This window comes from Monodelphis domestica, chromosome 3 (genome assembly GCF_027887165.1).
Source record: "Monodelphis domestica isolate mMonDom1 chromosome 3, mMonDom1.pri, whole genome shotgun sequence".
Classification (NCBI taxonomy): Eukaryota; Metazoa; Chordata; class Mammalia; order Didelphimorphia; family Didelphidae; genus Monodelphis; species Monodelphis domestica.
In genome coordinates, this window is record NC_077229.1 from 372,304,871 (window position 1) to 372,332,177 (window position 27,307).

At 36.6% G+C, this 27,307-nt stretch overlaps 1 long non-coding RNA gene across 1 annotated transcript in view; it reads right to left on the minus strand.

Annotated features, from left to right (window-relative positions):
• Positions 1-231: 231 nt before the first annotated feature.
• Positions 232-27,307, minus strand: part of LOC130458465 (uncharacterized) — a 28,915-nt gene continuing 1,839 nt past the window's right edge. Inside the window, exons 2-3 of the long non-coding RNA XR_008917784.1 lie at positions 14,572-14,722; positions 232-1,424 (exon numbers count right to left, since the gene is read on the minus strand). This is a non-coding gene — a long non-coding RNA (uncharacterized LOC130458465). The remainder of the gene's footprint in view (positions 1,425-14,571; positions 14,723-27,307) is intronic.

Below are 27,307 nucleotides of genomic sequence, written 5' to 3' on the forward strand. Positions count from 1 at the left end.
TCAGATTGCTCACTGTCTCAGAGAGGGGGAAGCATAAAAGAGAGCAAGGTATAGAGAATGGGAAAGAGGCTGGAAGTCAAAATTTAAAAAAATGAATATTAAAAATTGTTTTGACATGTAATTGGTGAAAAAATTAAGTATTTCTTTTTTAAATTTTTTATTTATAACATTTTTTCATGGTTACATGATTCATGATCCCCACCCCACCCCCATCCCTGCTTTCTTCTTCCCTTTCCCAAAGCCAAAAAGCAGTTCCAATGGGTTATACATGTATCATTGTTCAAAACCTATTTCTGTGTTATTCCTATTTGGAGTAGAGTGATCTTTAACATCAAAACCTTAATCATATCCCTATTGCACTGCCTGATCAATCATATATTTTTCTATTGCATTTCTGGTTCCACAGCTTTTTCTCTGGATGACAATAGCATTCATTGTCATAAGTTCCTCTGGATTGTCCTGGGTCATTCCATTGCTACTGGTAGAAACGTTTATTACATTTGATTTTGCCATAATGTATTGATCTCTGTGGACAATGTTTGCCTGGTTCTGATCCTTTCACTCTGCATCAAATCCAGGAGGTCGTTCCGGTTCACATGTGAATTATAAGGGGAGGTTAATTTGTATTAGAGGGGTTCGGTATTTCAGTATAGAAAGGTGAAGAGTAGAGACCCCCCCCTCAAAGTGGGGTTCAGGAGAGATAGCTGATGTTTATTTAGGCTTGGCTCAGAGAGAAAAGAGGGGATTTGAAGATTTTCCCTCTTCTGTCTTCCCTCCTTAGCTAAGGCTGCTCTCCCAGATTCACTCTTGTCCCTCTTGTTCCCCCTCCACTACCAGAGACCAAAGGGTCTCCCCTTGATCTGTTCACTCACACACAACTTGGGGAAAAGTTAACTATTTTAATGTCAACTCAATCAAGGTAATACAAAGGAATAACTAGCAGGGAAAGAATGGGAGAGTAAAGTGAGGAAAAGGGGTCCCTGTCTCTATCTAAAACCCTTTTCCCTCCCTCCTTGTGTTTGGGGGGAACTCAAGCCTTGGCAGCCTGAGCCCCCTGAGAAAAAGTCAGGTCAACTCACCTTGCATTTGGCCCCTTGGCCACAGTTCAGACTTAGGGCAACAGGAGCTGAAGTAAAGTTGGACAGAGATTTAAAATGTCTTTTTTCAGGTTTCTTCTTCAGTAGTCTTTTTCAATTTGGAAATATTAGGGGGAAGGATTTCCAGTCACAAGCAGGAAAAGTGAGTAACTCTCAGCAGAAAGTCTTTTTCAACCTTGTCTCTTTGGCTTCTCCTGACTGAGAGACCAATTCTTCTCCCAGCCAGAATCTTCTCCTCCTCAAGATTCCAATTCCTTGGGGGGCCCCTCCCCCAGCGAGGTGATCAGTTTCACACACTCTTCAGCCTGGTACTTTTTCAGAAGCTAGCTATTGCAATAAAATTAGAAAAAAGAAATTGAAGGAATAAGAATAGGCAATGAAGAAACAATGAACACTCTATGCAGACAATATGATGGTATCTTAGATCACCCTAGAGAATAGACTTAAAAACCAGTTGAAACAATTAACAAAGATGCAGGATATAAGATAAACTCACACAAATCATCACTATTTCTACATACCAGTAAAACCTAGTAGGAAGAGATAGAGAAATTCCACTTAAAATAACTGCAGAAAATAGAAAATGCTGCTCTCTCCAGTGTAAAGATCAGTTTGGCACTAAAAACTCCTATAGATAAACTAATTTGGAGCATAGGGTTCATAGAGAAAGAAGTTCTTCATAGTATGCAGAGCTATGATTTCTTTGGAAATCTCTAAGAATCCAGTCACGACATTGGAGTATGTTGGTGACAGGCAATGATTAAACTTAGCTCTCATTGTAATTGGTTCAGAGAGGGAAAAACAAATAAACTCATTGGGGTATAGAATTCTATCTTACCCTACAGAGAAGTAGAAGGGGAATAAGACAAGATAAGGGGGAGATAAGTGGAGGGAGGGGGAAATGGAGGGGGTGGTGATAAAAAGCAAAACATGCAGTGAAAGGGAATAAAGCAGGAAAAATATTCTAAAAAATTAAAAAATAATGTAATAATTGACTATGAAAGACTTGGTTTGCAAAAGGGCTAATATAGAAATATATTTTGAATGATTTCACATGTGTAATTGATATATTGTTTGCCCTCTCAATGGATGGGGGAGGGGCTAGAGAGAGAGATTTTGGATCTCAGAAACAAAAATGTTAAGTCCTAAAAATAAATAAATAATGAAATGGGCAGGTATGGGGGGGAGGGGAGGACAACAGGGACTTCCTCCTTTTAAGAAAAGTCTGATTACATTTTTTCCTCACAGTTTAGTTACTCATTTGCTTTCTAATGTCCTCAAATAACTCTCAGAGTAATCTTTTCTCAGTTCATCCCTTTGCCTCTTCCTTTCTGCTGATGCAATTTTCTGCTCCACAGGCATTTTCTCTTACCTTCTTTGGGCAAAACAGTCAAAGAAAAATAATAGTTATTTGCACGATATATTTTCCTATGGCTTCTCCCTGACTATTTCTAATATAGAAAAGATATTTTCTTCAACTGACTCCTTTCCCTATCTACTTCCTTTGGATTGCATGTACATCAAACTGATTTCTTTACTAAAATCCACAGGCTTTTACATTTAACAACCTTGACTGCCAGAGATATAAGTATTTATTCATTAGCCTTTGAAGTCCAGTCTGACCCTTTCTTTAGCCTTAACAAGAAGACAAGGAAGCAAAGAAGTTATCCTGCTTACAGTTTGGCCTGAAACACTTCTATAATTTGGGGGGTGACGGTAAACCCAGGGTCCCACACCAGAGACAAACCTGGCATTGTCCTTTACAGCTACTGTGAACCATAAAGGTTTGGGGTAAAAGGAAGTGGGGTAGGCCTATCAATCCTAAAAGATTTCTCCTTTTGAGAGAATGGGCCACATAAAGTAGAACTAAATCATGAAGACTTAATAGATCAACTAGAAGTTGAAATCTGGGAGAGAAAGAAGAAAAGTTAAGTTGACTTAATATTGATTCAGATGTAAGTTCTTTGTGTATTTCTATCAGGCTAAATGAAGCCTCTCTTGTGTCATCTTGCTCAAATTTAAGGTTCTTTTGTTTTGTGGGGAAATAGACAAAGTCCAAACTGATGTTTTCAGAGGCCAGGGAAAACGTGATGCTTGAAAAGTCCCAGAGTCTGAACCTAATAAAATTATACCCTCAGTTCTAGGTCAATGATTACTTGAAAACAGATCATTTTGGAGGGCATATTGAATTTGAGATGTCTATGTAGAGCTGTCCAGCTAGTCAGTGGTAATGTAAGATTAAGACTCAGAAGAAATTAAAACTAAATATGGAGATTTAGACATTATCTTATTGTGTGACCATGGTTAATAATTTAATCTCTATCAGCCATTTGGTTCCTTCTCTATCAAATAGGGGAAATAATATCACTTTCCTTACAGAATTATTGTCATGCTCAAATGAAATAACTCCTTTTCACTTCATAAATAGTAAAACTATACTAACTGGGGAACTCAATTATCCCTCTCAGAGCTAGATAAATCTAACCATAAAGTAAACAAGAAAGAAGTTCTCGAAAACCATCCACATAATTGACCATATTAACAAGCAAACTGACCAAAATCACATGATTATCTCAATAGATGCAGAAAAAGCCTTTGACAAAATACAACACCCATTCCTATTGAAAACACTAGAAAGTATAGGAATAGAAGGGCCTTTCCTAAAAATAATAAACAGTACATACCTAAAACAATCAGCAAACATCATCTGCAATGGGGATTAACTAAATCCTTTCCCATTAAGATCAGGTGGGAAACAAGGATGCCCATTATCACCTCTATTATTTGACACTGTATTAGAAACACTGGCAGTAGCAATTAGAGAAGAAAAAGAAATTGAAGGCATTAAAATAGTCAAGGAGGAGACCAAGCTAGCACTCTTTGCAGATGATATGATGGTCTACTTAAAGAATCCTAGAGAATCAACCAAAAAGCTAGTCAAAATAATCAACAACTTTAGCAAAGTTACAGGATACAAAATAAACCCACATAAGTCATCAGCATTTCTATATATCTCCAACACATCTCAGCAGCAAGAATTAGAAAGAGAAATTCCATTTAAAATCACCCTAGACAATATAAAATACTTAGGAATCTATCTACTGAGACAAACACAGGAACTATATGAACACAAGTACAAAACACTCTCCACACAATTAAAACTAGATCTAAACAATTGGAAAAACATTGATTACTCATGAGTAGGATGCACTAGCATGATAAAAATGACCATCCTACCCAAATGTATCTATTTAGTGCCATACCCATTGAACTAACAAAAAACTTTTTTACTGAATTAGAAAATCCATAACAATGTTCATTTGCAAGAACAAAAGATTAAGGATATCCAGGGAAATCATGAAAAAAAAACTGATGAAGGAAGGGGGCCTTGCAGTCCCAGATCTCAAACTATATTACAAAGCAGTGGTCATCAAAATAATTTGGTACTGGCTAAGAGACAGAAAGGAGGATCAGTGGAATAGACTCAGGGTAAATGACCTCAGCAAGACAGTATATGACAAACCCAAAATCCACTATTTGATAAAAACTGCTGGGAAAATTAGAAGACAGTATGGGAGAGATTAGGTTTGGATCAACATCTCACACCCTACACCAAGATAAACTCAGAATAGGTAAATGACTTGTATATAAAGAACGAAACTCTAAGTAAATTAGGTGAACACAGAATAGTATACATGTCAGATCTTTGGGAAAGGAAAGTCTTTAAAACCAAGTAAGAGCTAGAAAAAAAAAATCAGAAAATGTAAAATAAATAATTTTGATTATATCAAATTAAAAAGGTTTTGTACAAACACAACCAGTGCAAGCAAAATTAGAAGGGAAACAACAAATTGGGAAACAATCCATAGCAAAAACCTCTGACAAAGGTCTAATTACTCAAATTTATAAAGAGCTAAATCAATTGTATAAAAAATCAAACCATTCTCCAATTGGTAAATGGGCAAGGGACATGAATAGCAATTTTCAGTTAAAGAAATCAAAACTATTAACAAGCACATGAAGAAGTGTTCTAAATCTCTTATAATTAGAGAAATGCAAATCAAAACAACTCTGAGGTATCACCTCACATCTAGCAGATTGGCTAACATGACAGCAAAGGGAAACAATGAATGCTGGAGGGGATGTGGCAAAGTGGGGACATTAATTCATTGCTGGCAGAGTTGTGAATTGATCCAACCATTCTGGAGGGCAATTTGGAACTATGCCCAAAGGGCATTAAAAGACTTGTCTGCCCTTTGATCCAGCCATAGCACTGCTGGATTTGTACCCCAAAGAGATAATAAGGAAAAAGACTCGTACAAGAATATTCATAGCCACACTCTTTTTGGGGGCAAAAAATTGCAAAATGAGGGGATGCCCTTCAATTGGGGAATGGCTGAACAAATTGTGGTATATGTTGGTGATGGAATACTATTGTGCTCAAAGGAATAATAAAGTGGAGGAATTCCATGGAGTCTGGAACAGCCTCCAGGAAGTGATGCAGAGTGAGAGGAGCAGAACCAGGAGAACATTGTACACAGAGACTGATACACTGTGGTACAATCAAAGGTAATGGACTTCTCCATTAGTGGCAATGCAGTGATCCTGAACAACTTGGAGGGATCTACAAGAAAAAAACAATATCCACATTCAGAGGAAAAACTGTGGGAGCAGAAATACAGAAGAAAAACAACTGCTTGATTACATGGGTCGAGGGGGATATGATTGGGGATATAGACCCTAAAGGAGCACTCTAGTGCAAACATCAACAGCATGGAATTAGGTTCTGGTCAAGGAAACATGCAAAACCCAGTGAAATTGCATGTCAGCTACAGGAAGGGTGGGGGAAGGGAGGGGATAGAAAGAATTTGATTCTTGTAACCAAGGAATAATGTTCTAAATTGACTAAATTAATTAATTAATTGATTGATTGAAAAATTGAAAAAAAATAAGAAAAAGAAAATGTTCAGGAGTGCCAGGTCTGGAGTCAGGAAGACCTGAGTGCAAATTTGGATTCACACTAGCTGTGTGATTCTATGTAAGTCATTTAATCTTCATCTGCTTTGGCTTCCTGAGCTATAAAATAAGGCTAATAAAAACATTTAACTCTCAGAGTTATTATGAGCTCAGTACTTGTAAAGTGCTTTTTGCATAATGCCTGTCACTTAATATGTGCATGTCTCTTCCTCCTTCCCAAATGGTTACTCTGGGTAGGTATATATTCTTACAGTTTGTAGAGCATTGCCATATTTCTTTTGATGGAAAATCGAGACCAACAACCCCAAAGCAGGAGATTCTAAATATTTATTCCTGGTCTCTTTACTGATAGTTGAATCTATTTTTCTTTGCCTATTTCTTTATCTTCTCCCCTAACAATGACTATTCCACTCTTTTTATATTTCTCTTCTGCACCTATATAATTGTTCATTAACACAAATATACAAACATAAACATACACATACACACATGTGTGTCCGTACCCCAACCCCTCAAGGACTGTATGCCTCTTTCTCCATCCTTTCCATATTTTTGTAATTTTTCCCTTCTTCGTTTTATCCTCATTGTACTAGTTGATGCCCATAGAGTCCTCCCCACTATGTCTCTTCTTTCCAGTGTGCAGTTTCTAGTTTAATAGTGTATGAGGAATCAGTGAATCCTGCTTAGCTATTGTACTTGGTTATATTTCTATTAGAAACGCTCTTCATTCTGAAAGAGTGCCATGATTCTGAATCCTTCTCATATTATATCAGTCTTTCAGACCTTGTGATTTTTTCACATTGTTCCTTATACTTTAAATGCTCTAACCTCCAAGCTAAATATTTTTTCAAGTTCTTAAGTATTTTTAAAATTAATTTAGTCAATTTAGAACATTATTCCTTGATTACAAGAATCACATTATTTCCCTCTGTTCCCTCTCCCCACCCTTCCCACAGCCAGCAATTTCATTGGGTATTACTTGTGTCCTTGATCAGAACCTATTTCCATGTTGATGTTTGCACTAGGATGTTCATTTAGAGTCTACATTCCCAACCATTTCCCTTCGACCCATGTAATCAAACAGTTGTTTTTCTTCTGTGTTTCTGCTCCCACAGTTTTTCCTCTGAATGTGGATAGTGTTTTTTCTCGTAGATTCCTCCAAGTTGTTCAGGAACACTGCATTGTTCCCAAGCTAAATATTTTTAAAACTTTGAGGGGTCAGGTCAAATGCTATCTCTACCAGGAAGTTTTTCATAATAGATTCAGCTGGGAGTGATCTGTTCCACTCTTAATTCTTAGGGAACATTATATTTCACATAAATTCATCATATTCTATTTTGTATTATAGCAAGTTATATACATATTATATCTCCCTTAATAGATTATAAGCTCCTTGAAGGTAGGAATTATGTCTTTTTTTCCTTTGTATTTTTCCTGCCTAGCAGAGTCACTCACACATATTAGTAGAATAAAAAAAATCTTGAAAGACTGCTAAATGAGGAAACCTTTCAATATCTGGTCAATCAATAAGCTAAGATTTTGAAAAAAAAAATCTTACGTGAAAAAGGTGACCCTGTATATGTATACATGAGATGAGAATGGATTTTTCAAATTTAATGAGAATTTCCTTAAAGCATCATAAATCACTTTGAATTTTATTGGAAAAAAAACACTACTCTACCTTATTAACATTTTAGATTGTAAATGCTGAATTTTAAGAGACATAATTGTCAGGTTCACATTGCTAATTACATAATCATATACATTTTCATTACCATTGAGCCTTAGGTTTATATAACATCACATATATTTTCATGGGTGAATGAGGTGGCTCTGGCTAATTGGATAATGTCTCAATTAGAATATTCATGGAAGAGAAACATGGTGAGTATAAGCAAGTTATAGTATGTTGGGGTTCACCTGGTGCTGGGCTCAGAGTAGGAGCCTATTAAATGCTTAAAATAGATGACTTGTATGCATAGAATGGTGGGCAAGATATTAAGAATATTGTTGCAGAAAATAAAGAGGGTCAGTTAATATAGTAAAAACAAGAGTCGATAAAACAACCAACCAGTAAGAATTCTCTAAATGCCTATCATGTGCCATTGTATTAGATGATGAATATGCAAATAAAATTAATTAAACAGTTTCTAATCAAAGGGAAATGGGTGGCCCAAATGTCCAAATGATGATCATAAAATATTAAAAGCCTTAGAGGAAGTCTATCAATGAGTTCAGTCATTCTTCATCATGAACAAAATCTATGTAGTAAAAGAAGGCAAGGTACATTATAAAATGGAAGATTTAAAGCTGGAAAGGACTTTAGAAATCATTTACTCAAACCTCATTCTACAGGTAAAAGAACTGAAGTCTGGTTGTGCTCTGTTTTGGTAGAGAAAATGCACCCTTTGCTAATTTATTCATGAATAAAATCATAGATCCATCCAAATAATGAATATTTTAAATAACTCAGATTTGCCATAGATATTACACAAATGAATTTTTTTTTTATTTCTGGGGACTCAAGTTTTAAAAAGCTACAGGTAAAATCAAAAATATGTAGAAGAGAAAAACCAGGATAATAAAGGGACATGTTTTCATATTTTATGAATATTGGTGAAGGAATGAGGATTTTTAGTCTAGAGAAAAGAAGATTCCTATGTGATAGGATTGCTATCTTCATGTATTTGAAAGGTTGGGTCATGTCAAAGGATATTAGATAGACTTATTCTGTTTGGTCCCATAGCTTTTTTATGTAGTATGTTCCCTCTCAATAGAATTCTTCAAAAAGAGCACAGCTGACAAATTCTCAGGTGCAGGAGGACTGGGAGTGGGGAAAGGGTGGGAAGGAACAGGCTCCTTGTCAAGTAAAGGTTTGGTTGGATGGCTATGAATTTCCCTCTTCTAAAATTCTAGAATTCTCTGAACTTGAATTTTTAAAGTTAGATCTCTTTGTTTTACCTAGAGGTTAAGGTGATCCTCATGGGCCCTGTTTCCCTACAGATATGCTAAGTAGCCTAAAAAAGTTCAGACAAGGGTATGATCTGTTCTGTTTCTGATTTGAGTCTGTTTCCCCTTCCTTAGGAAATGGTCATTTGCTGCTACTTCCATCCCCATATTAATACTAAAAGATGTGGATATTCAACTGACTTAGCCCACTTCAATTTGAACCTCCTAATCACAAGAGATCCATCATCCCCGTCTCTCTAGTAGCTCCAGTTATAGATTTGCAACACCATATTCAGTGAGTCTAATTTTTCTAAGAATAGGAAACAGCCTAAATAAATATCTAACAGATTTGGGAGATGAAATGTCAAGAAAGGTAAACACATTAGTAAGTAGTCTATAAAAAAGACTAATCTAAAGCAAGTCTTGAAAGATAGATTGGAGAAAGATTATGCAGGGTCTTAAATTTTCCAGACTAAGATTTTTGCATTTTATCTTGGAATCATTAAAAAGATTGGTTAAATAGCTAAATAGATCACTTTAGAGGGTTTTAAAAAAGGAGGAAAAAAGACCAATTAGAAGAATATTTTAATAGCCTAGATAAAATGGCAATAGGAATGGAATGAATGGAATGAAGAGATATTATGGAGGTAGAATCAACAGATTATGGAATCTGGTTGGATATGCAGGCAGTAGGGAGTGGTAAGAGTCAAAGATGACTCCAATTCTTCAAATACCTGGATTAATAGAAGGAAAATAGGGCCATCACAATAAATGAGGTTGTTTGGAAGTGAATTCAGTTTAGGGAGGAAACCAAGGGGTGATTTTTCAACTTTTTTGATTTGACATGCTGATAAGACCTCTAAGTGGAGATGCCCAGGAGGTAGTTGAAAAGCTAGGATTAGAATACAGAGATGAGAGTGGGGCAGAATATGTATACACACAAGTAATTTGGAGAGAAATTACAATTTATAGCATCAAAAAGGATGGGATCACCAAGGGAATGAGTATAAGTAAAAATAGGGGAAACAGAACACAGTTGTGTTCTGGAGGAGGATAATAAGTCATCAAATATGGAAGAAAAGCTGTCAGAAAGGTAGGACAAGAACCAGGAAAGAGCAATGTCATGTAAGTAATGTAAGAGAGGATATCTATAAGGTAATTATGGTCAACATTTGCAAAATGCTATATAAAGATAAAAGAAATTGAAGTTTGAAAAAAAAAAGGCCTCATATTTAGCAAATAAGTGGTCACTGAACACTATGGGTGCAATATGGATTACTTGGTTTTTAAAACAGTAAGAACTGAAGTGGTATAATCCTGAGACTAAAGCCAGAAGACTCATCTTCCTGAGTTTAAATCTGGCCTCAAACACTAGTTATGTGACCCTGGTCAAGTCACTTAACCCTTTTTTGTCTCAGTTTCCTCATCTGTAAAATGAACTGGAGAAGGAAATGGCAAACTACTCTAGTATCTTTGCCAAGAAAACCCCAAATAAAGTCACACAATCATGCATAAGTGAAAACAACTTAGCAACAATAACAAAGAAATGAAAGAAAGAATTGTAGACCACTGGCTGTGAAAAGAAGGAGAGATTGGATAATAGCCTGAATGTATGACAGGATAAGAAAAAAGATTTTTTTTAACACAGGGAAAGTTTTTTGTGGGCAATGGAGAAGGAATCAGTAGATAGGGAAATTTGAAGAGAGTATAATAATTATAAAAGGAATAAGCTCTAAAGGAATCTACAGGGAGTAGAGTCAAATTAACAATCTGATGTATTCATTTTAACAAAAAGAATGGCCACCTCATCATGTTAAGCTGGAAGAAAGGGATAGAGGATGAGCAAAGGTATAAACCACAGAGCATGGGGGATTTCATGGCCTTTATCTCAGGAAAATGGATGGCAAGCCCTGTTTGCTTTTATGTATGGAAAAAACTTTTCCCTTCTGAAATTAAAAAAAAAATCTGTATGTTTTAGTACATAATTCTGTTGACATTTTTGTTTATATTGACCACTGCCTGATGTGACATTGACCTTTATATTAACTTAAATAGGTTAAAAATCCTCAACAGATCTGATAGAATGTGCAGTTTGAAAAAAACCAAAAAACTCCCAAAGTAGACTAGAGTCAGCATGTCAAAAAAGACAGAGGATTCGTCTTAAAGTTATGAAGACCTGATTTCAAATACTGCCTCTGCCACACACAAGATATATAATCATTGATACTCTCAGTGCACTAAACAACTCTCAAACGAGCTATGGAGGAGTTGAGCATCATTCTCAGTGGAAAGAGTACTGAGGAATTTCCTATGCCAATGAACTCATAAATTCATACCAAGAAGAAAGCAAAGCACAAGAAGTGGGATCTATGTTTAAAGAATAATTCATGTGAAAAAAGATCTAAGTTTTATTATACTGAAATCTCATCCCAATATGAATGAATCAGCGAGTGATATGGCAACCAAAAGAGCTGATGTGAGTTTTCTCACAATCCTCAATATTTCAATGCATGTTATCCCAGAGATACAGGAAATCCAATAAAACAAATCACAATCTAGCCATGTATTCTCATTCTCTGGGAGTCTTGTCAATCCCTTGTCAATCAAAGTCCTCAACATAAAGTCTGTACAACACGCTAAGAACTTTCTTCTAAGTCTTTTGACACTGAGCAAATACCAAAGCAAATCATGGGCTTTATTTTTATCTAGTCCTGTAATCTTATTAGGAAACTGAGACCCACAGATATGCAAAAACTTGTCCAAAATCAGTGTTAGATGGCTTTTGAGAAGAAACTGAGAATAATGACAACTATTATTTATATTGTGTTTTAAAATGGGCTGTGTGCTTTACATATGCTATCTTACTTGATTCTCACAACAACCTTATAAGGAACATGTTATTATTACCCCCCCTTTTTTTGTAGCTGATTAAGGTTAAGTGACCTTTCCAGGTCATACAACTAGTTAATGTCTAAAGCAAGATTCAAAATCAGGTAAATTCAGTGCCCAATCCACTATGCTACCTAACTTGACATGTACTAGAACAAGCATCTTTAGCTACATATGTTGTTTCAACCATTTGATAAGTAAAATTGGAAGGTTTTAATTTCTCAACTCATTGGTCATAAAGGTCTTCAAATATATAGGAAATTATCACTTTGTTATTCACAAGTGCAACTATTTAGAGCTATTTTTCATGTGATTTACCAAGCACCATTCAACCACATCAATAGTTTCAAATACCCCCAAATTAAAAAAATTCAAAGTTGAAAAAGACCTCCATAACTATCAAGTCCAAAACATAATAAAAAGGAAATTCACTGTAACATAGCCAACAAGTGGTCACCTAGAGGCAATAAAACCTTTGTAGTGTTGGTATTAAAATTTTAAAAAGTCCTGAGTTTGAACCTTGCTTCACTCCCTATGTGTCCTGTCTGCCTCAGTTTCTTCATATGCAAAATGGATATAATAACATCTAAGTCACAGGATTGTTACTAGGATCAAATGAGAGTTAATTTTTTTCTTTCCTCCCTTTCTTCCTTCCTTCCTTCCTTCCTTCTTTCCTTCCTTCCTTCCTTCCTTCCTTCCTTCCTTCCTTCCTTCCTTCTTACCTTTAATATTTGACCAGAAAGAGGTCACACACACACACACACACACACACACACACACACACAGGGAAACTGGAGAGAGGGGGGTGAAAGAGCTGAAGAAATGGAGAGAGGGAAGGGATTGATCTTCCCCTCTCTTCCCTTTGGGGAATATAGAACAATTGTCTTCCAGAGGGACAGAATATATTCCCTCAGAGATTGGGTTTAGGAGGTAAAGGTTAAGGACTGAAGGAGAAGGTTTTAGAGAAATGACCCACAACCTCCGTTCTTGATATTAGCTGTTGTTGAGAGGCAGGCAAATTTCCTGTCTTTGGACCCTCCCAATATCCCAACTGCCACTTTTCCCCTTTGAGTCCGGAATTCAATCCTCAGCCCTGGCCTTGAGCTAGTTCTCCTCCCCAAATCTTCAGTCCCTTTCTTTGGTGTCTTACACTTCCTTCCTTCCTTGCTTGCTTGCTTCCTTCCTTCCTTCCTTCCTTGCCTTCCTGTCTTCTTGCCTTCCTGCCTTTTCTTTTTTTCAGTTCTTTTACAGTTGAGGAAACTGAAGGAGACAAAAGTTAAGGGACTTATCTAGGGTTACCTAGCTAGATTGTAAGCTCCTTAAAAGTAGAACTGTCTCTTATTTTTAATTTGTAACCCCAGCACTTAGCATAATGCCTGGCACATAGTAGGCACTTAATAAATGTTTACTGACTATTGAGTGTCTGAGGCTGGATTAAAATTCAGGTCTTCCCAACTTCAGGCCCAGTACTTTATCTACCTAAATGTCACTTTGAGATGGGAAGAAGAATTTTCAATGATGTCCAACAAATATTTGGGGGAAAATTCATGAAAAATTACTTTCTAGAAATTGACATCCTAGCATTCTTTCAAATAAAGCACAAGTCACTTAACACTTCTGTTCAGCACAGGGCCTCATGAAAAATTATCTAGCAGTTGTGTGTAGGACTCTAGAGCATCATATAGTTTCAGGACAACTAGAACTTGGGACTAGACCAGATACTTCTTAATATACCTTGTTTTAAACTTGTATTTCCAAGACTTCCAGAAACTGGGAACCACACAAGATGTGTGAGAAGAGAGAACACCATTTCCTGCCAGCAATTACCTGTAATTCACTGTTCTGCTGGTGAAATGCTCAGGGCAGCAGGGGAGAGGTTACAAAATCAGCTCCTATAACAGCATTTCTTTTTTCACTATAAGCATAAGACCTAAAAGTCACATCATTTTCAAAATAAAAGATTGGTTGCAGACTCAAGTGGAAGGAATTTTTTAACCCAAATTTAAAATAACTCTTCTGCTTCAATAGTGCTGAGTCCTATGGACCTTGGTTCAACTGAGGATAATGTGGCAACATAAATTACTTGTTTTCAACATGACATTCTTTATAATCCACTTAGAGACCAAATACTACAATAAAAAAGAGAAGGTGGAAGGGAGATGATGCTTGTACTTGTCAACAATCATCCTTCTGTTACACAGCCTGGGCTATTAGTCCTTCCCCTTCTTTGGAATTTTCTTCCACAAGATTCTGGCTTTTAACTAAGCAGCTAAAACATGATAGAGCACATGCAAGCTCTAAGAATTTTTATCCCAACTCCCATTCTCACTCATGAATCAGGTCCCCAAATGTAGCTACTTATATCCCTTTCAGGGTCCTAGAGATGCCCCCCTAAGGATTTAGGGGTAATTCTTTAATTTTACTAGCTTGAGTCTTTAATAGTCTCCTAAGTTTATCAGCTGAGAATCAATTTAGTTAGCTAGCCTTAAGGAGCTTTTAGAAAGAGTATTTATTTACTAAGGTAGTGCCATTGTAACAGTTGGTACAAAACATCCCCCCAAGTGTCAACAATACACTTTTATACAGTAAGTACAAGAGAAAGTGAGGTCAGGCTTACAGTTCATACATAGTAAAAGGGTAAGTCACTGATAATAGTTACCTGGAGCCCTTTTCTTGCATTTGTGGTATATTCAAGAAGTTCTTGTTAAGTATGGTGAATCTGCTTCCATCTGTCTGTGGCTCCCAATGTATGGGAAGATGAGGTTCCACACCTTCCAGAACACTTGCCCTTTCAAAGGTCCCCTTCTTATCTGTGGAGATTAGGGATAGAGGAGCCCTAGAAAGAACTGGGGACTTTCTTTCCATCTTTCCCTCCCCACTCCATGCCCCATTCTTTCTCAAGAATATGGCAGAAAGCCATATTTGCTCCAATTTCTAGAATTCAAACTCTTTCCATATAACTTCAGACCTCATGTCTAGCATCATTTCACTTTATCAGAAGGAATTCATATTTTTTATCATACGTTGTGGCCCATGATTGAAATTGATCTGACATCTTATCGTGCACTTCAAATGGGGGTGAGATTGAATAAATCAATCACCCCCCCTTTACAACAACAAGCAACAACACTCTGGATAAACTTCCCCCAAGTGTCTTCTCCATGAATAAGAGGTTAATGTTAAGCTTTTTTGCTCGTGACTTTATTCACTCAGCATGATCAGCCACCCTGCCCTTTTCAAAACCTCAGAGAAGCTGTCATCTCTTAATATGCATGCTCTGCTATTTTCAAACAGGACATGGCTCTGGGCTGATTCACTGCTTTCTTAGACTCTTCACCTCTGAATCCCAGAGTGGTGAGCCAATCTTTTGTAAACAGAAAAGAAAATACAGAAATGAATACAGAAAACCACAGGCTTTGCCTTTGGTTTTAAAGGCATTCAGTGATCCATAGGAAAGAGATCATAGTTGTTTACTGAGCAAAATCCTTATTGTGGGCCCTAGTCTTACCTAGGGTAAGGCAACTGAGACTTTACCACAGGGTACCAAAATTTAGAGGCCGTTAAGAGCATTTTTAGTTCAGTAGGGAGAGAAAACTGAACTTAGTCCCCCATGAATAAGAATAACTGTAAAAAATGGGAGGCTAGCAGAAGATGGAGTGCTTCTTTTCCCCTCTCCACACAACTCTCTTCCTCATCCTTGCTTCTCTCCTATGGCGGGAGCCTGCCAGACTTGAAATGCCTAGCAGCTACATCCATCCTCTGAGATCTGTTCCCCACAGAATGTGTCTCAGCATCCCTTCTCCTTTGGTGTGTCTGAGATCTCTTGCTGCACTTGTATTAAAGCATTGATTTCATAGGGACTTCCATGCTGTTTGGCCCAGTGACCAGGGCTCCTTTTGCTTCAGGTAGAGATGTCGTCACTCAATAAATCTTTTCATGCAAGACCAAATTGCTGTACTGAAGAAGCTTGCAAACTAGTACAGGAAATAAGACACATATAAGAAGAGCTTTAACTCCAGACTGTTTCAATTAAGTGTCATACGAGTAAGACAGACTGAGTGCAAAAGATGGAGTTAAGTCATTATTTGGTAACCCATAGAAAAGTTATTCAAGATCTCCAGCCAGGGGCACGATGCCTATGGTGGAGTGAGAAGAACCACGTCTTTGAAGTCAGCCAATGACCTGCGCTCAAATTCAATCAAGTTCTCTTTTTCACTACCTGGGTAACTTTGGACAAGTTAGGGAGCTTCTCGGGGCCTCACTTCCCAAATTTATAGTCAGCCAATTGGTCGGCTAGCATGTGTTAACCATTTATCATGTCCTGCACTTTGTTTTATTCTGGAAATTCAAATACAAATGGAAACAAAGAGAGTCCCAAACCCCGAGAGGTTTACATTCTAATAAAGAAAACATAAAAGGAAACTAAGGAGTATCAGAGGGAGGAAAGAGTATTTGCTTGAGGAAGTTCAGAGTGCAGCCTGAAGAGGAATAAGACAGAGCTGTCCTGGGCACCTCCTTAAATGGAGGTTCCGAGAGGGACCATCAAGTCAGAAGGATAAGCTGCAGGGCTGAGCATATTTTCAAATACGTGAGTTCCAGGTTTGGAGTGAGACTTCGGGATGAAGAACTGGAGCATGATGAGTCTTCACTAGGAGAAAGGAATTCCAGAGTACAACCTGGAGAGATTTCTTTTCTTTCAGTTGAAGGGAATGCTCTCTAGGGCTCCTTCTAGTGTTAAATCTCTTAATTCTAAAAAAAAAAAAAGTCCAAGCAGTGCTTTGTGTAAATTACTCTGACAATGATGAGAAATAAAAGGTGATTATGACAAAGAGTGGGAGTTTGGAGGCTGAGTGACTATTAAGAAGACATTTGAAAGAGTGTGAATGTGAAGTGGTAAGAGCATGGCCATAATGTCAATGGAAAAAGAGAGACAAATGTGAGAATTTCTTTTTTTTTTTAATTTTTTTAATTTTTTTTAACCCTACCTTCCATCTTGGAGTCAATACTGTGTATTGGTTCCAAGGCAGAAGAGTGGTAAGGGCTAGGCAATGGGGGTCAAGTGACTTGCCCAGGGTCACCCAGCTGGGAAGTGTCTGAGGCCAGATTTGAACCTAAGACCTCCCATCTCTAGGCCTGGCTCTCAGTCCACTGAGCCACCCAGCTGCTCCCCAAATGTGAGAATTTCTGAAGAATTTACAGGACTTGACTGGTTGGACATGAGGCATGAAAGGAGGGAAGAAAAAAAAATATTTTTAGCACATTCTTTCACTATGACTTGAGAACAACCTCTAGTATGGGCATGTACACACATACAAAAATAGAAACAGGCACTTTCAATATATACATTAATTACTAAAAATTTTTACATTGCTTGCTAAGAATTTTACCTGCAATAATTTCTCATTTGATTTTTGCAGTCCTATGAAGAGAGTCCTGGAGGTATAAGAGGTTAATTGATTTGCTCATTATCACAGAGCTAATAAGTCCTAGAGGCCAAGATTTAGACACATCTGTCTTTACCCCAAACTCAATCATCTTTCCATTGTACCATGTTAACTCTAGTAATGAAAAGGCATTTCTTGGTCATTTTCTAGATTCAGGATATCTACTTAGGTGTAGACTAGATCCCTCTGATTTCACGTGTTCTGGGTTTTCATACCCATTGCTGACCTGAATCCAATAAAGGATCCCAGCTACATGCATTATTTATTTCTAAGTTCTTGATTATAGACTATGACAACTACAGGATTATAGAAAGCCAGCTCAGCATAAATTTTTTTTACGACTCTTCAATGAGGAAATAGCAAATCCTGGTACAATTTTCCATGAGTGCCTGAGATCTGGGCTGAAGCCACTAAAATGTATCTTAATTGAAGACCTCAAATGAGATTGCAGCAGAGTTCCAAATCTTGGACTAGCTACCCAGCAGGGGCCAAAACTTTCTTCATAAATCACTCAGCAATTCGATGAGCTGGTCCATGACAAAGTGCAAGATCGGCATGTTTGGCCACAGGCACAAGGATTCTGCACTGGCCTGAAAAGTATCAGTGTAATGCCAAAAAGTGCACATGTTTCATTCCAAAGAAAAATGCGTGCTCCACATCCTTCTTTCCTCAGCCTGCTTCCCTCCCACCACTCTCACCCCAGAGAGGCAAAAGAAAGAATACTAAACAACAAATTCATACAGCAGTGAAAGCAAGAGTTATTTCCTGGTAAATGTCCCCGAGTTAACTGCTATGTGTCCCACAGGCCAAGTGTAAGGGTGTTGCCCCATTATACAATTGCTTCCATTCTAAATAGCCTTTGAATGAGCCACTCTGCTTGCTCTGTATTGGCTTGGGGTTCTCAAATAAAAATGAAAAATAAATAACACTTTAGACCTATCAGGAAACAACTCATTCCTAATAGGCAGTTATGATACTAATGAAATATTTGCTAAACAACCCCATCTATGATACACTTGTACACAATGGCATGGCTTGCCTTTTTCTACAGGCAGGGCAGTGTTACCCTTAGACTAGAAGAAAAGACAGAGAGAATGGCAATTAGAAGTGGAAGAGCAACCATTGCCTCAAGAAGCTGGGGCTGAATGGAACAGTGATATGTGACCACAGAGGAAGTGGGAAAGAAAAGAGTCAGAACCTAGAAACGGTCATATTAAGGAAGCTTATGTAAATAACCTCTTCTTGCTTCTTGTTTCATTATATTTCCCTTGAAGAAGACAGTGATGATTTTTCATTTTTGTTTTTATATTCCCAGAACTTAATTGATATTAATAAGTTCTTGATGAATTAAATTATAAGAAGAAAGGTTCAAAGACCTGAACTGGAGGGATTGTGAAGGTAGAACTAATGGGAATTGGCAAATGATTGAATGAAGGAAGTGAAGGATCAAAGATGACTTAGAAATTTTGAAGCTGGGTCCCAGGGAGTACGGCTGCTTCATTACCAAAAAGGGGAGGTTGAGAGGAAGCTCAGCTTTAGAGGAAAAGACAATGAGCTTATTTTGGAACATATTGACTTTGAGAAGCTAGATGGATCTCTACCCTGCATTTAGGGAATAGGACAGGAAAAGATTAAAGCTAGATATAAAGATTTTGGAATTATTTTCAAAGAAGTGATCATCAAAGCCATGGAAGTAGATGAGTTTATAAAAGGTGAGAGTGGAGAAAAGAGAGACAAAGATAAGAGTCTTATTTGAGGGACCTACACACAATTAGCTGATTGGAGGAATAATCTAAAACAAGGAAAGAGTATTTTGACAGGAGAAAATGAAGAGATGAAGAACCAAAAAAGAGTAGAATCATCAAAGATAAGGGAAAATTGTTATTATAAACTCAATTAAGTTTATAGTATTCCTAAAATTTAAAAACTCTTGCTATTATAAACCCAGCTTGGTCACATAACTTTTGTGATAGCTTGTTTTAACCTCCTTGTTAACATTTCATTTTAAATATTTCCATCCATGTCCCTTAGAGGTATCAGTCTATACTTTTTTTTTCTGTTTTGAGTCTCCCTGGTGAATGTATTAGCTATATTTGCATCATAGTAGCATCTCTTCTTTTGCTTTTATTGCAAGTAGTTTGTGTCATGTTGGAATTAATTATTGTTTGAATATTTTATATAATTCTTTTAAATTCATCTTGGAAAAGAGAAAATTAAAAAGGGTGAGCAATAAAGCCCAAAATATTTTTTAAAAATCAAGAAGGAGGATGAATACTAAGAAAAAATATGATGATAGGGATTTGCGGAAGCATTATAGGGACCAAGAACCAAATGAAAGAGACTACAAGCTATAGTTAGTAAGGACTTAGAGACAGGAAGAATAGACCTCTATTTCTTAAAGCTTGGCAGCAAAGTCTTTTAGAATATGATGAGCAGTACACCAAGATCCACTGGGTATATATGAGATTTTCAAATGGGAATCATTTATACAACAAAGAAATAAGTAAGTAGTGTATACTTTAGTGGTCTTAAGTCTGCATGGATATATGGAAACCTAATTTTAAAGAACACATAGACATTAAAAAATAATATATGTGCTAAATGGTCAAAAGGTGATTCTTTGCAAAGGGATAAAACCCTAAAACTTTTGATTGGAAGTAGGATGGAAGTTGAGGGAAACTGATTAGACAAAGGGGAAAGTGAAAAATATATAATTAAAGGATATCTGTGTGTGATTGGGTTCAAGGTTTAATAATATATAGATCCATGAAAAAATGAAACAATTGAGTTGAATGTTTATCACGTTCCTTCTCTCCATCCCTTAGTGGACCTAGGACACATTGCAACTAAAATTGTACCAAACACTGATATCACAAAATGTTGAAGTAATCTGTGTCCCATGACCACATTATAGAGGGTGAAGGAAGAAGTAAGAAAAGTTAGTAAAAAAAATAGAATGAAGACTTGAAAGACTTTCAGGGTCATGAAATAGAACAGAAAGGGAAGCAACAAGTGGAGGAAATGGTCTTGACAAAATGGTGACATCATCTCCTGAGAAAGTGAGTGAAAGTAAAATTGTGGACCTGAGGCCAGAGAAGATTTGGAATAACCCCATGTGGAGGATATAATAGAAAAGAAATCTGATAAATAGGGGAATTACTGAGTCTATTAAGATAACTCTGACATGAGAAAGCTTGAATTGGTAATGGACACAGTCATCATAGTTTGATCATTCTTAACATCTTGGGAACAGATCTGAGCAGGCAGATGTTTTTGCTTCTACAGTTCAAATACTACAGCCCAAATACTAATAAAGAAAAAATGAGTATGAATAGTAGTCAAGAATGACATGCAAATTATTGAAATATTGCATATTATTTTTCTTTGTCTCAGCTGTCAAAGTGATTTTCCTGTAGCATTTTTGGGCTCCTGTCTGATTTGTACTCAATAAACTTCAGTAGCATCTTATTTGTGGCCACAACCCAGTAAAACAATTTCAGCAGATGGGCTAAACCAGTTTGAGGGTAACCAATAGGCCTCAAAGCCAACAGTAATTTAGGGAGATATGTATCCCAAATAAAGTCTTCACCTGGCAAAATTGGTGGATGAGAACAACTTGTTCCAATGGCCATAAAGATGCTGCAGCAGGTGATGTATTGTGATTAAAGCTTGGTCAGACATAAAAGATGTCATCCTAAGCCATTGCTAGTTGTATTTATTTTTGTCTTGCCACTGGACTTTGAAAACTCTGGAAGAGAGAGTGATACTGATGATTCTTCCTCACCTAAATCCAATCCACACACAAGTCAAGATATTACCTTGTAATGTCATTGGTCTTCTGCAAAAATGAAGGATAAACAACAAGAAGCAACATGGAAATAGGAGCTGAAGAGACAGATGTTTTTGGTTCTGTAGCTCATATATTAAAATTAGACCAGTACAAAGATGAAAACGGCTAGTCAAAAAGAATGACATACAAATTTGTGAAATATCGCATATTATTTTTCTTTCTCTCAGTCACCAAAGTGATTTTTCTAGGTCATAGGTATGCGTGCCTCTGCTAAATAAAATTCAGTAGAACCCTATTTATTTGTGGCTCCAAAAATCTATAGCATGCCCAGTAGCCATAGTCAAATAAAACTATCTCTGCAGATAGGCAAAACCAGGTTGAGGGCAACCAAAGACCCTAATAAATTGAGGAGTACTCTATTTCTCCAAGATGGATACAAGCATAGAGCCTTTTATTGTCCTGGAAAGATTTCATAATCTGAAAAATTCATATTTTTCTAGTACTCTTCATATTTCTTTATTGTATTTTTAAAAAAATAAATTATTTGTTACATTAAAATGCTCCTTAAATACCTCCCTCTTTCCCCTCCCCCAGTAGAAAAGGTATCATCTGACAAAAAGTTATGCATATATGAAACCATATCTTATTTATTTCTATTTATCAGGGTTTTTTTTCCTCTGGAGGGGGGACATATACAAGCAATATTTCTGTTGCTTTATATAATATTCTCTTGGTTCTACTTGTTTCACTCTTCATAATTTCATTTAAACATGCCAACATGAGTTGGAAAAAGAGTTAAATAAGTGAAATGGAAGAATATTTACAAAAATATAAGTTGCCTAGTCTTATTGAGGAAGAAATACAATATCTAAAGAAAACTATTTTAGAAAAAGAAATTGAACAGGCCATCAATGAAATTCCTAAGGAAAAAACAACAGAATCAGGTGGCTTTACAAGTGAATTTTACCTAATGTTTAAATCTTATTTAATTCCAATCCTAAATGAATCACTTAGAACAATTAGTAAAGAAGGAGGTCTGCCAAATTCCTTCTATGAATTAAATATAGAACTGATACCTAAACCAGGAAGACAAAAACAGAGAAAGAAAATTATAGACCAATTTCATTAGTGATTAAATATGTATAAATCCTAGATAAATATTAGCCAGAAAACTACAATAATATATCACAAATATCATACATTATGACCAAATAGAATTTGTAATAAATATGCATGGATGGTTAAAAATAAAGAAAACTATTAACAATTGATTATGTCAACAAAAAATAACAAAAATCACGATTATATCAATAGATGCAGGAAAACATTTGGACAAAATCCAGCACTCATTCCTATTAAAAACACTTGATGGAGAAGTCAAGATGGTGACTTAGAGACAGCAACAGTTCAGACCCTTCTTCATCAAATCAAAAATACAATGTTCTAAGGGGACTGAAAACCAAATCTAATAACAGGAGAGAGCTAGGGAACCCTCCTCCTGGACCCAACTTAAAAGGTACGCTGCCAAAAAAGCCTGAATTCTAGAATGTGAAGGTTTAAGGGGAAGGAATAAGGAAGATCCCAGGACCTCGCCTCCACCTACAGCACTGAGCCTCCAGTGGTGGCTAGAATCTCTGGTCAGGCAAGGGTGCTAGTCTGGAAGGAGTACCTTGTGGGCAAAACTGTGCCAGGCTCAGGGAGTAGAACACAAGAGGCATAGAGACAGTTGGAGGAGAAGCGCAGAGCAGGCAGCCTAGTCACAGTCAAGACACTCCATCTTGCCCCACCCCCTTTCTGGAGGTTTTGGCTTCAGGGCAAATCCAGCTTTGCAGATCAACTTCTCCAACATGGATCAATCTCATCAATAGGGCAGATAAGAAGCCTTCAGAGGGCAGGGAAACTCAAGCTCTAAAACCCCTCCCCCATAGACTGATCTGAGAGCCTTGTTGACTAAGCTCCAAGGGATGCTACAAACTACAGGAAAGAGTCTCAACAACAGGGCATGAAGCCCAGCTCCTTCTCAGCTTCTGCTGTAAACCAGGGAAAATCTGACTAACCTGATCAATCAGCAGAACAGAGAAGATGCCCTTTCAGGGAAGAATAGCCCAAACCCACAGAACCAGCACATAATGAGAAGAGCAAAAATACAGGCAAGTACAGGGGGCAAAGAAGGGGGGAGGGGGAATATGAGTAAACAACAGAAAAAGAAAAAAGAAATTACAATCAACAGCTTCTATTCAGGCAATGAACAAAGAGCAAATAGAACAGAGGAAGATCAATGAATACTAAGCAAAAACACAGAAACTCCAGTGAATTAGACCCAGGCTCTTTGTAAATTTGAGTAATTAAACCTTTGTCAGAGGTTTTAATGAATATTGTTTCCCAATTTGTTGCTTCCCTTCTGATTTTAGTTACATTGGTTTTGTTTGTACAAAAACTTTTTAATTTGATGTAGTCAAAATTATTTATTTTACATTTTGTGACTCTTTCTAAGTCTTGCTTGCTTTTAAAGCCTCTCCCTTCCAAAAGGTCTAACATGTATACTATTCTGTGTTCACCTAATTTTCTTATAGTTTCCTTCTTTATGTTCAAGTCATTCACCCATTTGAATTAACCTTGGTGTAGGGTGTGAGGTGTTGATCTAAACCTAATCTTTCCCACACTGTCCTCCAAATTTCCCAGCAGTTTTTATGAAATAGTGGATTTTTGTCCCAAAAGCAGGGATCTTTGATGACAAACCCAAAGATCCCTGCTTTTGCACCTTGCTCAGGTCACTTACCCTGAGTCTATTCCACTGATCCTCCTTTCTGTCTCTCAGCCAGTACCAAATTGTTTTGATGACCACTGATTTATAGTATAGTTTGAGATCTGGGACTGCAAAGCCCCCTTCCTTTGTATTTTTTTTTTCATTATTTCCCTGGATATCCTTGATCCTTTGTTCTTCCAAATGAACTTTGTTATGGTTTTTTCTAGATCAGTAAAAAAAATTTTTGGAAGTTCCATGGGTATGCCACTAAAGAGATAGATGAGTTTGGGTATAATGGTCATTTTTATTATATTGGCTTATCCTACCCATGAGCAGTTAATATTTTTCCAATTGTTCAAGTCTATTTTTAGTTGTGTGAAGAGTGTTTTGTAGTTGTGTTCATAAAGTTCCTGTGTTTGTCTTGGGAGATATATTCCTAAGTATTTTATTTTGTCTAAGGTAATTTTGAATGGGATTTCTCTTTCTAGTTCTTGCTGCTGAGCTGTGTTGGAAAAATATAGAAATGCTGATGACTTATGTGGGTTTATTTTGTATCCTGCAGCTTAGAAGTACAACAATAAGTTGCTGATTATTTCGATTAGCTTTTTGGTTGAATCTCTAAGATTCTTTAAGTAGACCATCATGTCATCCACAAAGGGTGATAACTTGGTCTCCTCATTGCCAATTTTAATGCCTTCAATTTCTTTTTCTTCTCTATTTGCTACTGCTAGTGTTTCTAGTACAATGTCAAATAGTAGAGTTGATAATGGGCATCCTTGTTTCACTCCTGATCTTATTGGGAATGCATCTAGTTTATCACCATTGCAAATGATATTAGCTGATAGTTTTAGATATATACTGTTTATTATTTTTAGGAACAACCCTTCTATTCCTATGTTTTCTAGTGATTTAATAGGAATGAGTGTTGTATTTTATCAAAGGCTTTTTCTGCATCTATTGAAATAATCATATGATTTTTGTTGGTTTGCTTGTTGATGTGGTCAATTATGTGGATGGTTCTCCTAATATTGAACCAGCCCTCCTTCCCTGGTATAAATCCTACTTGATCATGGTGGATGACCCTTCTGATCACTTGCTGGAGTCTTTTTGCTAGTATCCTATTTAAGATTTTTGCATCTATATTCATTAGGGAGATTGGTCTATAGTTTTCTTTCTCTGTTTTTGGCCTGTCTGGCTTTGGAATTAGTACCATGTTTGTGTCATAAAAGGAATTTCTCTGAATGTTTGATAGAATTCACTGGTGAATCCGTCAGGCCCTGAGGATTTTTTCTTAGGAAGTTCTTTGATGGCCTGTTGGAATTCTTTTTCTGATATGGGATTATTTAAGAAATCTATTTCTTCTTCTATTAGTCTAGGCAATTTATATTTTTGTAAATATTCATCCATATCACCTAGGTTGGTATATTTATTGCCATATAGTTGGGCAAAGTAGTTTTTAATGATTGCCTTAATTTCCTCTTTGTTGGAGGTGAGGTCCCCCTTTTCATCCTTGATGCTGTTAATTTGCCTTTCTTCTTTCCTTTTTTTAATTAGTTTGACCAGTACTTTGTCTATTTTGTCTGTTTTTTCAAAGTACCAGCATCTAGTCTTGTTTATTAGCTTAATAGGTCTATCACTTTCGATTTTATTAATTTCTCCCTTAATTTTTAGGATCTCTAGTTTGGTTTTCTTCTGGGGGGTTTTAATTTGTTCATTCTCAAGTTTTTTTGATTTGCATTTCCAATTCATTGATCTCTGTCCTCCCTAATTTGTTAATATATGCACTCATGGATATGAATTTTCCTCTAAGTACTGCCTTGGCTGCATCCCAAAAGGTTTGAAAGGATGTCTCACCATTGTCATTTTCCTCAATGAAATTATTAATTGATTCTATGATTTCTTCTCTAACTATCCGATTTTGGAGTATCATATTATTTAATTTCCAATTAATTTTTGATTTGGCTCTCTGTGTACCCTTTCCAATCAATATTTTTATTGCTTTATGATCTGAAAAGGTTGCAATTATTATTTCTGCTTTTCTGCATTTGAGTGCCATGTTTCTGTGACCTAGTGTATGATCTATTTTTGTGAATGTGCCATGTGGTGCTGAGAAGAAGGTGTATTCCTTTTTGTCCCTATTTATTTTTCTCCATATGTCTATGAACTCTAATTTTTCTAAGATTTCATTCACCTCTTTTCTCTCTTTCTTATTTATTTTTTGGTTTGATTTATCTAAATTTGATAGTGGTTTGTTCAAGTCTCCCACTAATATGGTTTTACTGTCTATTTCCTCCTTCAATTCTCCTAGTTTCTCCATTAAAAATTTGGATGCTATACCATTTGGTGCATACATGTTGATTAGTGATATTTCCTCATTGTCTATGCTCCCTTTTAACAGAATATATTTACCTTCCCTATCCCTTTTGATCAGGTCTATTTTTGCTTTGGCTTTGTCAGATATCATGATTGCAACCCCTGCCTTCTTTCTATCAGTTGAGGCCCAAAAGGTCTTACTCCATCCTTTAATTCTAACCTTGTGAGTATCAGCCTGCCTCATATGTGTTTCTTGAAGACAACATATGATAGCGTTTGGGGTTCTAATCCAATCTGCTATTTGTCTACGTTTTATGGGTGAGTTCATCCCATTCACATTCAAAGTTATGATTGTCACTTGTGGATTCGCTGGCATTTTGATATCTTCCCCTAGTTCTGACCTTTCTTCTTTAGATATATCCTTTTGAACTAGTGATTTACTTTAGGTCAGTCCCCCTAGTCCTCTCCCTTGATATTCTTCCCTTTCTAGCCCCTCCCTTTTTATGCTCCCTTCCCCTCCCCTCTCTCCTTCCCTCCCTTTTTATACTCCCTCCCCCGTTCCCCTCCTTGATTTTCCCTTCTTCCTTACCCTGTTGGATAAGATAGAATTCAGGATCTCACTGGATCTACATGTTCTTCCCTCTCAGATTTGATTTCACTGAGAGTAAGGTTTAAGTAATTCTACTTCACGCTCTCTTCCTCTCCTTCTCATATAAGAGTTCTTCACCTCCCCTTCCCATGTGTATCTTTGTATGGGAAAGATTATTCTATTTAATCCCCCCCAATTCTTGAAGTAAATGTTAGTATTATTGACAATTCCCACCTCCCTTTTTCTTTCTTTGCCCCCCCTTTCACCAATCTTCTTGATGCCCTAATCTTTCCCTAAGCATGATTCTTCTAACTACTCTTATGATGCATACAATTTTTGAGAGTTACACAGTACATTTTCCCCACATATTAATATATATAATTTGATATAAATGTAGTCCTTACAGAAGAGAGTTTGACTTAAAGAAAAAGATAAGATTTATCTCCTTTTCCCTTTATTTCATATTTACCTTTTCATGTTTCTCTTGCTTTCTGTGATTGGATATCAAATTTT